The sequence below is a fragment of the Theropithecus gelada genome, chromosome 10 (assembly GCF_003255815.1).
Source record: "Theropithecus gelada isolate Dixy chromosome 10, Tgel_1.0, whole genome shotgun sequence".
In the NCBI taxonomy this organism is placed as follows: domain Eukaryota; kingdom Metazoa; phylum Chordata; class Mammalia; order Primates; family Cercopithecidae; genus Theropithecus; species Theropithecus gelada.
In genome coordinates, this window is record NC_037678.1 from 75,172,517 (window position 1) to 75,186,746 (window position 14,230).

General features: G+C 48.5%; 1 protein-coding gene across 3 annotated transcripts in view; it reads left to right on the plus strand.

Annotated features, from left to right (window-relative positions):
• Window positions 1–14,230, plus strand: part of MAVS (mitochondrial antiviral signaling protein) — a 51,529-nt gene that overhangs the window by 14,014 nt on the left and 23,285 nt on the right. Inside the window, exon 1 of one of the 3 annotated variants that reach the window (XM_025398949.1) lies at window positions 13,435–13,539. The exons of 1 other annotated variant lie outside the window; for it this stretch is intronic. The gene's annotated coding sequence lies outside the window, so the exon portion shown is untranslated. Of the gene's footprint in view, window positions 1–13,434; window positions 13,540–14,230 lie in introns of those variants that run through there. One more of the 3 variants, XM_025398951.1, reaches the window with a different exon arrangement.

Below are 14,230 nucleotides of genomic sequence, written 5' to 3' on the forward strand. Positions count from 1 at the left end.
AAAAAAAAAAAAAAAAAAAAAAAAAAAATGCACTTGCTTATTGTTTGTATAAAAGAAAGCAATTGACTTTTTTTTTTCTTTTCTTTTTTGAGACAGTCTCACTCTATTGCCCAGGCTGGGGTGCAGTGACGCAGTCTTGGCTCACTGCAACCTCTGCCTTCTGGGCTCAAGTGATCCCCCCACCTCAGCCTCCCAAGTAGCTGAGATTACAGACGTGCGCCACCATGCCCGGCTAAAGTTTTGTATTTTTAGTGGAGATAAGGTTTCACTGTGTTGGCCAGGCTGGTCTCAAACTCCTGACCTCAAGTGATCCACCCACCTTGGCCTCCCAAAGTGCTGGAATTACAGGTGTGAGCCACCGTGCCTGGGCACCTTTTTTTTTTTTTGAGACGGAGTCTCACTCTGTTGCCCAGGTTGGAGTATGGTGGTACGGTCTCGGCTAACTGCAACCTCTGCCTGCCGGGTTCAAGCGATTCTCCTGCCTCAGCCGCCCGAGTAGCTGGGACTACAGGTGCCCCCCACCACGCCCGGCTAATTTTTTTGTATTTTTAGTAGAGACGGGGTTTCACCGTGTTCGCCAGGATGGTCTCGATCTCCTGACCTCGTGATCCACCTGCCTCAGCCTCCCAAAGTGCTGGGATTACAGGCATGAGCCACCGCGCCCGGCCTAATTTTTGTATTTTTAGTAGAGACGGGGTTTCACCATGTTGGCCAATCTCTCGACCTCATGATCACCCACCTCGGCCTCCCAAAGTGCTGGGATTATAGGCGTGAGCCACCTCACTTGGCTGACTTTTTCTTTTTTTAATAGAGATAAGGTCTCCCTATAGGGATGTTGCCAAGGCTGATCTCAAACTCCTGGATTCAATAGATCTGCCTGCCTTGACCTCTCAAAGTGCAGGAATTACAGGCATGAGCCACTTTGTCCAGCCTAGCAATTGACTTTTGTATATTAACGTTGTATCTTGTAACCTTGCTGTAATGCTTATTTGTTCCAGGAGGTTTTGTTCGTTTGTTTTTGTTGATTCCTTCAGATTTTCTACATTAGCCAGGACTTTTGGTACAACATTGAAAATGAGTTGTTAGGACATTCTTGCCTTGTTCCTGATCTTAGTGGGAAAGCTTCCCGTTTCCCACCACTACGTATGATTTTTGTAAATGTTCTATATCAATTTGTGAAGTTATCTTCTTTCCTAGTTTGTTGAGAGTTTTTATTGCAAATGGTGGTTGGACTTTGCCACATGCTTTTTCTGCATTTATTGGTATGATAATGCAATTTTACATTGTTAGCCTGTCAATGCAATGGATTACCTTAGTTGATTTGCAAATGTTGAACTAGCCTCACATACCTGGAATAAATCCCGCTTGGTCATTTTGAGTAATTCTTTTTATACATTACTGGATTTGATTTGCAGCTATTTTGTTGAGGATTTTTGCATCTATGTTCACAAGAGATATTGGTCTGTAGTTTTCTTTCTTTCTTCTTCTTTTTTTTTTTTTTTTTTGAGACAGAGTCTCACTCTGTCAGTAGTCAGAGACCAGCCTGGCCAACATGGCAGAAACCCTGTCTCTATTAAAATACAAAAATTAGCCAGGAGTGGTGGTACATGCCTGTAATCCCAGCTACTTGGGAGGCTAGGATTACAGGCGTGTACTTGCACCCAGGCTGGAGTGCAGGGACGCGATCTTGGCTCACTGCAATCTCCACCTCCCAGGTTCAAGTGATTCTCCTGCCTCAGCCTCCTGAGTAGCTGGGCTGACAGGCGCACGCCACCATGCCCAGCTAATTTTTGTATTTTTAGTAGAGATGGGGTTTCACCATGTTAGCCAGGTTGGTCTTGAACTCCTGACCTCAAGTGATCCACCCACCTCAGCCTCCCAAAGTGCTGAGATTACAAACGTGAGCCACCACGCCTGACCAGCACTTGCTTTTTTCACTCACCAGTGTATTCTGGATATTTTTTTCATAGCACTACAGAGACAGCATCTGTATTCTTTTAAACTCTTATCCATTGTGTGGCTATATTATAGTTCATTTAGCAAACCTAAAAATTATTGTGAACTACAGTATTTCACATTTACAAAAAGGTGCTTAGAATTATATGATAAGCATCCAAGTACCTGTCATTTCATTTAAGAAATAAAAACCGGCTGGGTGCCGTGGCTTACGCCTGTAATCCCAAGACTTTGGGAGGCTGAGGCGGGCGGATCACCTGAGGTCGGGAGTTTGAGACCAGCCTGACCAACATGGAGAAACCCTGTCTCTACTAAAAATACAAAATTAGCTGGGTGTGGTGGCGCATGCCTGTAATCCCAGCTACTTGGGAAGCTGAAGCGGGAGAATTGCTTGAACGCAGGAGGCAGAGGTTGCGGTGAGCCGAGATCGCGCCATTGCACTCCAGCCTGGGCAACAAGAGTGAAACTACGTCTCAAAAAACAAAAACAAAAAAGAAATAAAAACCAGCATTACCTCATTATTTTCTGCTTTTATTTTCATGAACTGTTTCCTTCTGTTTTCATATCCATACCTTAGTATATCCATACCTCTTTAGGGGTGTTTAAGTCGTTTGTTTGCAGTCTTAGAAAATAACGTTAGTCTTTAAGTTATGAATATTCCTATGACACAGCTTTAGTTGTATCCCATAGGTTCTGATGTGGTGTTTTCACTGTTGACATTTTCTAGAAATCTGTAGTTTCACTTTTTTCCTTCTTAATTCTTTATTTTTACATGACTTCGTGAGAACAATATTTTTGAGTTCTTGTATGTTGAAAAATTATTCTTGGCCGGGCGCGGTGGCTCAAGCCTGTAATCCCAGCACTTTGGGAGGCCGAGATGGGCGGATCACAAGGTCAGGAGATCGACACCATCCTGGCTAACACGGTGAAACCCCGTCTCTACTAAAAAATGCAAAAAAACTAGCCGGGCGGGTTGGCGGGCGCCTGTAGTCCCAGCTACTCGGGAGGCTGAGGTAGGAGAATGGCGTAAACCTGGGAGGCGGAGCTTGCAGTGAGCTGAGATCCGGCCACTGCACCCCAGCCTGGGCGACAGAGCAAGACTCCGTCTCAAAAAAAAAAAAAAAAAAAAAAAATTATTCTTGGCTGGGCACAGTGGCTCACTCCTGTAATCCCAGCCCTTTGGGATTACAATCATCATCATCATCATCATCATCATCTTTTTAGAGCCTCTGTACTTGATTTTTTTGCCTGGGTGCCCCAAAGATTCATTATCTTTACATTTCAGTAACATTTCTAGAATGTATCTCATAGTGCAAACATAGTATTTTTTTTGTTGTTTTTTGTTTTCGTTTTTGTTTTGGGACAGAGTTTCACTCTTGTTGCCCGGGTTGAAGTGTGCAATGGCTCAATCTTGGCTCACCTCAACCTCCGCCTCCCAGGTTCAAGCAATTCTCCTGCCTCTGCCTCCCGAGTAGCTGGAATTACAGGCATGTGCCACCACGCCCATTTAATTTTGTATTTTTAGTAGAGACGGAGTTTCTCCATGTTGAGGCTGGTCTCGAACTCCTGACCTCAGGTGATCCACCTGCCTCGGCCTCCCAAAGTGCTGGGATCATAGTGTGTTTTTTCAGAAGTAGATTGAAGTCCTTTTTTAGTTCAGAAATATTTTCCAGAATTGTATCTTTTTATTATTATTATTTTTTTTTGAGATGGAGTCTTGCTCTGTCGCCAGACTGGAGTGCAGTGGTGCAATCTCAGCTCACTGCAGCCTCCGCCTTCCGAGTTCGAGCGATTCTCCTGCCTCAGCCTCCTTAGTAGCTGGGACTACAGGCACATTCCACCAATCTCAGCTAATTTTTGTATTTTTGGTAGAGATGAGGTTTCACCATGTTGGCCAGGATGGTCTCGATCTCTTGACCTTGTGATTCGCCTGCCTCAGCCTCCCTATATATATCTTTAAGTAGGTATTGTATTCCATTGTTTCTGTTTTGTGTAGGAATTCCAGTTATGCACTAGTTGGCTCTTCTTTGCCTATCGGTTGTAGCTATATTCTCCCCACCCCCTTAATCCTTTTAATTTGGCAGATCTTGGAAAGCACTAGAAAAGAAAAATTGCTTCCTGAAGATGTATCTCTTACTTGCAGTAAAGTAGGGACTACAATGTAGCTCTGTAGGGAAGACCCAGTTTAGTTTTAACCAAGGAGAGAGCCTGCAGGCTGTGAAATTCAGGAGGTTCACTTGTGTGACTCACCTCTCTGCCTTCTGCTTAGTTCCAGGTCCTCCACCATTATAGAACTGCTCCATCCCTTTGTATGCAGATGTAAGTTCCTGAGCCCTCATCCTACCTGCAGTGGGGTGCCTAGTACTCAGCATTTCTGGGCTTCTCATGAGGACGTATGTCTCCTAGGCATTATGTACTTTAGCTTTCTGCTTCTATGGCATTGTCAGTCTCACTCAGGGTCAGGACATACAGCTCTTCTCCCTGCCCTGCTGTCTGTCTAAAGGAAGCTCTTTTCCTTGATATCCCTAAAGAAACAGAAATTTGGCTATAGCCAACTGTTAGAAAAGTTTAGGGGGACAGAGGAGAGTCATCTTACAGAATGACAGAGCAAAAAACTTAAAATTGATTGTTGCATGCTCCCTTTCCCTAGTCTCTTGCCCATTGCACCCAGTGGGGTTTCCCCACTCCTAGTCCCTTCCTGGGGCCTCAGCTTCTCATCAGCTTTCATGCTACTCCTTATTTTTAAACTGTTTTCAGGCTGGGTACAGTGGCACCTGCCTATAATCCCAGCACTTTAAGAGGCCAAAGCGAGAGGATCATTTGAAGCCAGGAGTTTGAGAGCAGCCTGGGCAACAAAGTGAGAGGAACACAATGAAACTCATGGACAAGACCTCCTTCCCCACTGATGTCTGTCTGCTGAAGGGTGCCACAGAAAGACATACTCTACTGGAGATGAATTATGCATTTTCCTTAAGAGGCAGATAGAGCTTTACCAATTTTTTCAACAACTTTCCCCCATTAGATAGTCTTCCTTTTGTGTTACTTAGTTTACCATTTCTTTTTTCCATCTGGTTGTAACCTCCACAAGTTGTGTCTCTTTTGTTTTCTACATTATAACCAACAACTAGAACGAGTACCCAATATACACTGAACGAACTAACGAATGAATGAAGGAATGAATGAATAGGTGGCTTATAGGAAACCCCTGGGGCCAGGGACTCTGCAACATCACCATGTAATGTTTCTTTCTCCTGGGAAGCAGAGAGAAACAACTGACGGTATCTCTTAATCTCTCGAGGATGCTACTCCCAGGACTGCTTGCAATTTCCCAGAAGATAAGCCACAAGTTACAGAAAGGAAGCAGCTGTGTAGGGCCTGCAAGTTTCCTGCTGCAAGTCACCCTATGTTCAGAAGTTACCCTGGCTGGGCCAGGCATGGTGGCTCACGCCTGTAATCCCAGCACTCTGGGGATGCTGAGGTGGGCAGATTGCTTGAGTCCAGGAGTTTGAGACCAGCCTGGGCAACATGGAGAAACCTCATCTATACAAAAAATTAGCTGTACATGGTGGCATGTGCCTGTAGTCCCAGCTACTTGGGAGGGTGAGGTGGAAGAATCACCTGAGCCCAGGAGGTCGAGGCTGTAGTGAGCCAAGATCACGCCACTGCACTCCAGCCTGGGCAACCAGAGTGAGACCCTGTCTCAAAAAAAAGAGAAAGAAAAAGAGAGAGACAGACAGAAAGAAAAAGAAGTTACCCTGACTTTTACACTGCTGTTAATGAATAGAAAATTATCTTTCCCCTCAGTGTTCTGGAAGAGTTTACAAATATGAATGAGGGGCTAGGAACCGTGGCTCACACCTGTGATCCCAGCACTTTGGGAGGCCGAGGCAGGTGGATCGCCTAAGGTCAGGAGTTCAAGACCAACCTGACCAACATGGTGAAACCCCATCTCTACTAAAAATACAAAAACTAGCCCGGCGTGGTGGCAGGTGCCTGTAATTCTAGCTACTCAGGAGGCTGAGACAGGAGAATCGCTTGAACCCGGGAGGTGGAGGTTGCAATGAGCTGAGATCGTGCCATTGCACTTTAGCCTGGGCAACAAGAGTGAAACACTGTCTCAAAAAAAAAAAAAAAAGAAGACTATGCTTTCGGCCGGGCACGGTGGCTCATGCCTGTAATCCCAGCACTTTGGGAGGCCGAGGCGGATGGATCACAGGGTCAGGAGATCGAGACCATCCTGGCTAACATAGTGAAACCCTGCCTCTACTAAAAAAATACAAAAACTTAGCCAGGCATAGTGGTGGGCGCTTATAGTCCCAGCTACTCGGGAGGCTGAGGCAGGAGAATGGCGTGAACCTGGGAGGCAGAGCTTGCAGTGAGCCACGATCACGCCACTGCACTCCAGCCTGGGCGACACAGTGAGACTCTGTCTCAAAAAAAAAAAAAAATATGATTGGCCGCTTTGGGAGGCCGAGGTGGGCGGATCACAAGGTCAGGAGTTCGAGACCAGCCTGACCAACATGCTGAAACCCTGTCTCTACTAAAAATATAAAGAAGATTAGCCAGGTGTGATGGCATGCACCTGTAATCCCAGCTACTCAGAAGGCTGAGGCAGGAGAATCAGTTGAACCCGCGAGGCAGAGGTTGCAGTGAGCAGAGATCGATCCACTACACTCCAGTTTGGGTGACAGAGGAAGACTCCATCTCAAAAAAAAAAAAAAAAATATATATATATATATATATATATATATATATGACTGGGGTCGGGCATGGGGGCTCACACCTGTAATCTCAGCACTTTTGGAGGCTAAGGCAGGCAGATCACCTGAGGTCAGGAGTTCAAGACCAGCCTGGCCAACATGGTGAAACCCCATTTCTACTGAAAATAAAAAATTAGCTGGGTGTAGTGGCGCACACCTGTAATTCCAGCTAACTGGGAGGCTGAAACACAAGAATTGCTTGAACCCAGGAGGCGGAGGTTGCAGTGAGCCACAATCGCACCACTGCACTCCAGCTTCTGCACTCCAGCCAAAAAACAAAAACAAATAACAAAAACAAAAACAGAAATAAATATGATTATTACCACAGGCTCTGGTTCCTGCTCTGAGGGAAGATGAGTTAAAAAGTAGTCAGAGGCTGGCGTGGTGGCTCATGCCAGCACTTTGGGAGGCTAAGGCAGGAGGATCACTTGAGGTCAGGAGTTCCAGACCAGCCTGGCCAACATGGTGAAACCCTGTCTCTCCTAAAAATACAAAATTAGCCGGGCTTGGTGGTGCACAGTTGTAATCCCAGCTACTGGGGAGCCTGAGGCAGGAAAATCGCTTGAATCTGGCAAGTGGAGGTTGGAGGTGGAAGTTGCAGTTAGACGAGATCATGCCATTGCACTCCAGCCTGGGCTAAAAGAGTCTCAAAAAAAAAAAAAAAAAAAAAAAAAAAGCAGTAAAAGCAGTCAAAGCAGTCAGAGGTCTAATGTGCTTCACAACTGTAGTTCCAGCACTTTGGGAATCCAAAGTGGGAGGACTGCTGGAGCCCAGGAGTTTGGGATCAGCCCGTGCAACATAGCAAGACCCTGTCTCTACAAAAATTAAATTAGAAAAAGAGCCAGTGGTGGCTGGGCACAGTGGCTCATGCCTGTAATCCCAGTACTTTGGAAGGCCGAGGTGGGCGGATCATGAGGTCAGGAGATTGAGACCATCCTGGCTAACACGGTGAAACCCAGTCTCTACTAAAAATACAAAAAATTAGCTGGGCGTGGTGGCGGGCACCTGTAGCCTCAGCTACTTGGGAGGCTGAGGCAGGAGAATGGCGAGAACCCGGGAGGCGGAGCGTGCCGTGAGCCAAGATTGAGCCACTGCACTCCAGCCTGGGATACAGAGCTAGGCTCCGCCTCAAAAAAAAAAAAAAAAAAGCCAGTGGTATATGCTTGTCGTCCTAGCTACTTGGGAGGCTGAGGCGAGAGGATCAGTAGCTCAGAAGGAACTCCAGAACTGAGTTCTGAACAAGTGAAGCTTGAGATGCAGTGACATGATCATGGCTCACTGCACCCTCCACCACGACCTCCTGGGCTCAATTGATCCTCCTGCCTTAGCCTTCCAGGTAGCTGAGACTAGAGGAGTGTACCACCATGCCTGGCTAATTTTTTGTACTTTTTGTAGAGATAGGGTTTTGCCATGTTGAACCTGGGAGGCAGAAGTTGCAGTGAGCCGAGATCGCGCCACTGCATTCCAGCCTGGCGACAGAGCAAGACTCCATCTCAAAAAAAAAAAAAAAAAAAAAAGGAGAGCTGGGTGTGGTGGCTCACGCTTGTAATCCCAGCACTTTGTGAGGCCAAGACAGGTGGATCACAAGGTCAGGAGATCGAGACCATCCTGGCCAACATGGTGAAATCCCTTCTCTACTAAAAATACAAAAATTAGCTGGGCTTGGTGGAGCATGCCTGTAATCCCAGCTACTCGGGAGGTTGAGGCAGGAGAATTGCTTGAACCAGGGAGTTGGAGGTTGCAGTGAGCTGAGGTTGCAGTGAGCTGAGATCGCACCACTGTACTCCAGCCTGGCGATACAGTAGACTCCGTCTCAGAAAAAAATAAAAAAAGAATCAAGTCATACACTTAAGATTGATATATTTCACCAAATGTAAATTATGCTTCAAGAAACAAAACCCTTCCGTGCATGAAATACCTAGGGTGACATCTGTTTCCTGCACTGAATACCTGATTTTGGGAGAGGAGCCCTAGGATGAGAGACAGGAAGAGGGGCTGAGAGCAAGCAGGGCACCAGCAATGTGGCAAGAAGCTGGGAGCATGGAGGGACGTGACCAGGGAGAAATCTCCAGTGTTGCGAGAGGCCTGTGAATTTTAGGAACTCTGATATCTAACTCTCAAGGCATGTCCTTGCCAAGCAGCAATACGATTAAGCGTGCCTAATCTTATGGCTCCCGCACTTTTAATTGTTCTTCCTGAAAGAATTCGATATGAAGCCGCTAGAGCCCAGAGGGGAGTAGGCAGGATTGATTCTTGAACTAATCAACATTTATGCCCTCTTGGCTAAACTAGGCAGAGTTGGTTTTATTACAGTTGAGGTGTGATTATGCACACTGTATTGTGTCAGTGGCAGGCGATCAGCCACACAGTGTCCTGAGGCCTGATGAGAGGGCTATGTCATCCACAGTCCCAGAGGAGGAGCTGGCTGTAGCGGGGACTGACCCAGGAGCCGAAGTGAGCTAAGCCCCCTGCTCCTGAGACCCCTGAGAGGTAAGGCAGTCTCATGCTAGACCCTATTTTGTCCCACATCATGGCTGGAACCATCTTACATGGCTGGTCAAGGCAAGGATAATCCCAGGAGGTCAGAGGTCTTGGAGACTGTGTATTGTAGGAAAAAAAAAAATACTAGAAAAGACACTGGAGCGTCACCAGCAGTCACCCCTAGATGGTGGCATTATGTTTTTTTGGTTTTTCTTTTTTTTTTTTTTTTTTTTTGAGATGGAGTCTCACTCTGTCCCCCAGGCTGGAGTGCAGTGGCGTGATCTTGGCTCACTGTAACCTCCGTCTCCTGGGTTCAGGCAATTTTCCTGCCTCAGCCTCCTGAGTAGCTGAGATTACAGATGTCTGCCACCATGACTGGCTAATTTTTGTAGATGGTGGCATTATGAATATGGATTTTGGTTTTCTTCATCAAATATTTCTGTTTTCCCCATATTAGCTGTAAAAAGTATATTTTTTTGGTAAATTGACAGAATGAAAAAATTAAAATAGTGTAAAGAACAGCTGTTTAAGTGCAGTGGAGTGTGCCTGTGGTCTTAGCTACTTGGGAGACTTAGACGGAAGGATTGCTTGAGCCCAGGAGTTCAAGACCAACCTGAGCAATGTAGTAAGACCCTGTCTCTTTTATTTTAAAAATAAATAAATAAAGAATAACTTTAAAATATTATTCAAAATGAAGTCATAAAGGAGGGGATTATGTTTTTTAGTCTTAGCTCCCTTAAGGACTCAGACCAGAGAAGGTGGCCGTGTTTGGGGCCCTCTGGCACTATCTTTGGGCCTGACCTCTGCTCTCTAGGGGGAAACATGAGCTGGTGGTTGCTGAGTCATCATGTGTGGGTCACAGCCTCCCTTGGAGGCCTGGAGACGGGCCTATCTGTGCTGAGCTTTACTGGGCAGGGGGGCAGCCTAGGGCATAGATCGCTCTCTGGACTTGCTCTTCTCCTAATAAATGGACAATGATCAATGAATTACACCCATGAAATAGGGTGGAATGCAATAAAAGATAATGTAAATAGCCAGATAGGGTCAAAAGATGATTTATTTTACTTTATATTTTTTAAGTAATTTCAGATTTACAACATAGTTGCAAAAATAATGCAAACATTTACATCTTACATAACCCCCCAATGATCCTAAAACTGACAGATTATTATTATTTTTTGAGATGGAGTCTCTCTCTGTCGCCCAGGCTGGAGTGCAGTGGCCAGATCTCAGCTCACTGCAAGCTCCGCCTCCCGGGTTCACGCCATTCTCCTGCCTCAGCCTCCAGAGTAGCTGGGACTACAGACACCTGCTACCACACCCGGGTAGTTTTTTGTATTTTTTAGTAGAGACGGGGTTTCATCGTGTTAGCCAGGATGGTCTCGATCTCCTGACCTCGTGATCCGCCCGTCTTGGCCTCCCAAAGTGCTGGGATTACAGGCTTGAGCCACCGCGCCCAGCCTTTTTTTTTTTTTTTAAACGGTGTTTTTACTCTAGTTGCCCAAGTTGGAGTGCAATGGCATGATCTCGGCTCACTGCCACCTCTGCCTCCCGGTTCAAGCAATTCTCCTGCCTCAGACTCCTGAGTAGCTGGGATTGCAGGCACCCGCCACCATGCCCGGCTGATTTTTGTATTTTTAGTAGAGACAGGGTTTCACCATGTTGGCCAGGCTGGTTTCGAACTCCTGACCTCAGGTGATCCACCCATCTCGGCGTCCCAAAGTGCTGGGATTACAGGCATGAGCCACCACGCCCCGCCAGAGAATTGTTAACTGATCTGAAAGCCTTATTTGGATTTCGCCTGATGTCCTTTTTCTGTTTCAGGATCCAGCCCAGGTTCCCATACTGCATTCAGTTGTCATGTCACTACCAAAGTCGTTTTCTCTGGAGCAGTCCCTCAGTCTCCTTGTCTTTCCTGACCTTGAAATTTTTGAAGTTATTCTGCAGAGCAGTGCTATCCAATAGAACTTTCAGCAATGATAGAAATACTGTTTGGGCCTGGTGCTATAGCTCACGCTTGTAATCCCAGAACTTTGGGAGGCCGAGGCGGGCAGATCACCTGAGGTCGGAAGTTCAAGACCAACCTGGCCAACATGGAGAAACCCCATCTCTACTAAAAACACAAAATTAGCTGGGCATGGTGGCACATGCCTATAATCCCAGCTACTCGGGAGGCTGAGGCAGGAGAATCGCTTGAACCTGGGAGGTGGAGGTTGCCGTGAGCCGAGATCACGCCGTTGTACTCCAGCCTGAGCAACAACAGCGAAACTCTGTCCCAAAACGAAACAAACAAAAAAATAGAAATGCTCTGTGCCACCCAGTACGAAGCCATTAGCTACATGAAAGTAGCATTTGAAATGTGGCTCGTGGGGCCAGGGCCAGTGGCTCATGCCCGTAATCCCAGCACTTTTGGAGGCCGAGGCGGCCTGATCATGAGGTCAGGAGTTCGAGACCAGCCTGGCTGATATGGTGAAACGCCGTCTCTACTAAAAATACAAAAATTGGCCGGGCGTGGTAACAGGCGCCTGTAGTCCCAGCTACTCGGGAGGCTGAGGTTGGAGAATCACTTGAACCCGGGAGGCAGAGGTTGCAGTGAGCTGAGATTGGGCCACTGCACTCTAGCCTGGGTGAAAAAGTGAGATTCTGTCTCAAAAGAAAAAAAAAAAGAAATGTGGCTCCTGGGTCTCAGGAACTGGCTTCTAAGTATTATTTAATTTTAATTAAAATAGCTACATGTGGCTAGTAGCCGCTGTATTGGACAGGACAGCTGTTAAATGTCCCTCGTTTTGGGTTTGCTTACTGTTTCCCTATGATTAGTTTTAGATCATGAGCTTTTGATCAGAATACCAGAAGCATGTTGTGTTCTTCTTTGTCTAAATTTTTATAAAAACAGTTGACAGGTGGCAGGGAACCACCTAGTCAGGCAGTGGGATTGTTTTAATGCTCTTTGAGGTCCAGCAAAGACAGGAGTGATAGCCGCGTTTGGAAGCCCGCACCCACACTTTCAATGTTCTTCCCGAAAGAATTAGATATTGGCCGGGCATGGTGGCTCAAGCCTGTAGTAATCCCACTTTGGGAGGCCGAGACGGGCGGATCACGAGATCAGGAGATCAAGACCATCCTAGCTAACATGGTGAAACCCTGTCTCTACTAAAAATACAAAAAAAGTAGCCGGGCGTGGTGGTGGGCGCCTGTAGTCCCAGCTGTTCGGGGGCGCTGAGGCAGGAGAATGGCGTGAACCCGGCAGGCGGAGCTTGCAGTGAGCTGAGATCGCGCCACTGCACTCCCGCCTGGGAGACAGAAAGAGACCCCGTCGCGGGGTGGGGGGGAAGTATTAGATATGAAGCTGCTAGAGCCCGGTGGGGAGCAGGCAGGCTTGATTCTTGAACTAATCCACATTTATGCCCTCTTGGCTAAACTAGGCAGAGCTGGTTTTATTACAGTTCAGGTGTGATTAAGTATACTTTGTAAATGCTGAAGGTTGTGAAATATTCACAGGGATATAAAGTACAGTAATAAAATCTCACTTGAGGCCGGGCGTGGTGGCGACAGAGGGAGACCCTGTCTCAAAAAAAAAAAAAAAAAAATAGAAGGCCCTGTGCCTGGAAGGCAGTAAGTGCTCAATAAGTGCTGGCCTCTGCCCCAGAAGAGGAAGGGCGAGGCAGATGGCAGGAACTGCGGGAGGTACCTGTCCTAGGCCCTTGGGCGTGAGGCCTCTCCCACGCAGCACCCAACCCATACCCAGCCTGCCAGCCAGCCAACCTCGGCGTCCCTGCCTTGCGCCTACCTGCCTGGCAGTCCCCCGCCCACTCCCACTCCCACAGGCCCAGCATGCGTGTCTCTAGGCTAGGCATCCTTGCCCCTGTGACTTCAGCGTCACCCAACGTTTATTGGGCACTCACTGTATGCCTGGCCATGGGGATGCAGGAGAGAAAGACACGAAGACCCTCACCCGTCAAAGCTACCGGCGGGAGGAGGGGCTGTTTCACTTGGGAAGCGTGGGAATGGAATTCTCAGCTCCCTGAGGACTTCGAGGCCGGCCGCCTGCCTGCTTTCTGGCCGGACACTTCCCCTGGAAGTTGCTCGAGACTACGCGCCCTCAGCAGAAAATCAGGTCGGTTCTCGGTGCCCAGCCTAGCGCTTCTCGACCAGCAAACCAAGGCCCAGTGCCCGCCCCCGCCGCGCAGCGGCCTGCACCGCCAGCCAACCACGCGCGGCCGAGTAGCCCTGCCCCTCCACGTGACCAATAGCTGCGCGCCCTGCCCGCCCCGCCCCCTCGCTAAGGGAGGGGTCCTGGGCCCCGGGCGGCTGTCGCCAGGTGTCAGGGTCGGGGCTACTCGAGGTAAGATCGCTGCCCGGGCGATGGGTTCTCTCGGCTCAGCACGCACGGACGCCTTTAGGGAAGGTGGCTGCAGCAGCAGTACCGAGTCCGCCGGGACGCCCTGGGTCTGGGGCCGCGGGGGCCCAGGAGGGGACAGGGCGCGCGGGGCTCCGGAAGAGTCGGCCCTGTGGCGCACGGGGTTCGGGAACATTGAGGGCTCCAGGCGCCGCATCCAGCATCCAGGGAAAAGGGGGTGGGTGGCGCTGGGCGTCTGCTCCGGCTAGGGGAAAAGTAGGGCTAGAAGGGGACGGGCAGCGGCCGCTGACCTCTTCCTGCCGCCCGCGGGCCCAGGGTGACGCTAAGGTGGGGCGGAGCCTCGACTGGTTGCGCCTTGAGGTCGAGTGCTGCTGCCCTCCCCTGGGTCTGGACAGTTCTTGGCGGCGACACCAGCTCAGAACAGCCTCCCCGCCCTCAGCGGACCTGGGTCTCGCCCAGGAATCCGATCCGAGGCTGTGAGGCCTGTGCCTTTGGTGGGGGTGGGTATTTATTTCCGGGATGCACTCAGAGCCTCTGGACAATCAGGTCGGAAACTTTGCTGCATCGGGAACACTCTGTCACCTCCTTCCTTCTCAGATGGGAAGGAGGTGCCAGGAAAACAATGAAACAAACCAAAAACACGAAAAAGGCATTCTCTGTATGGAAGCCGTGAAGC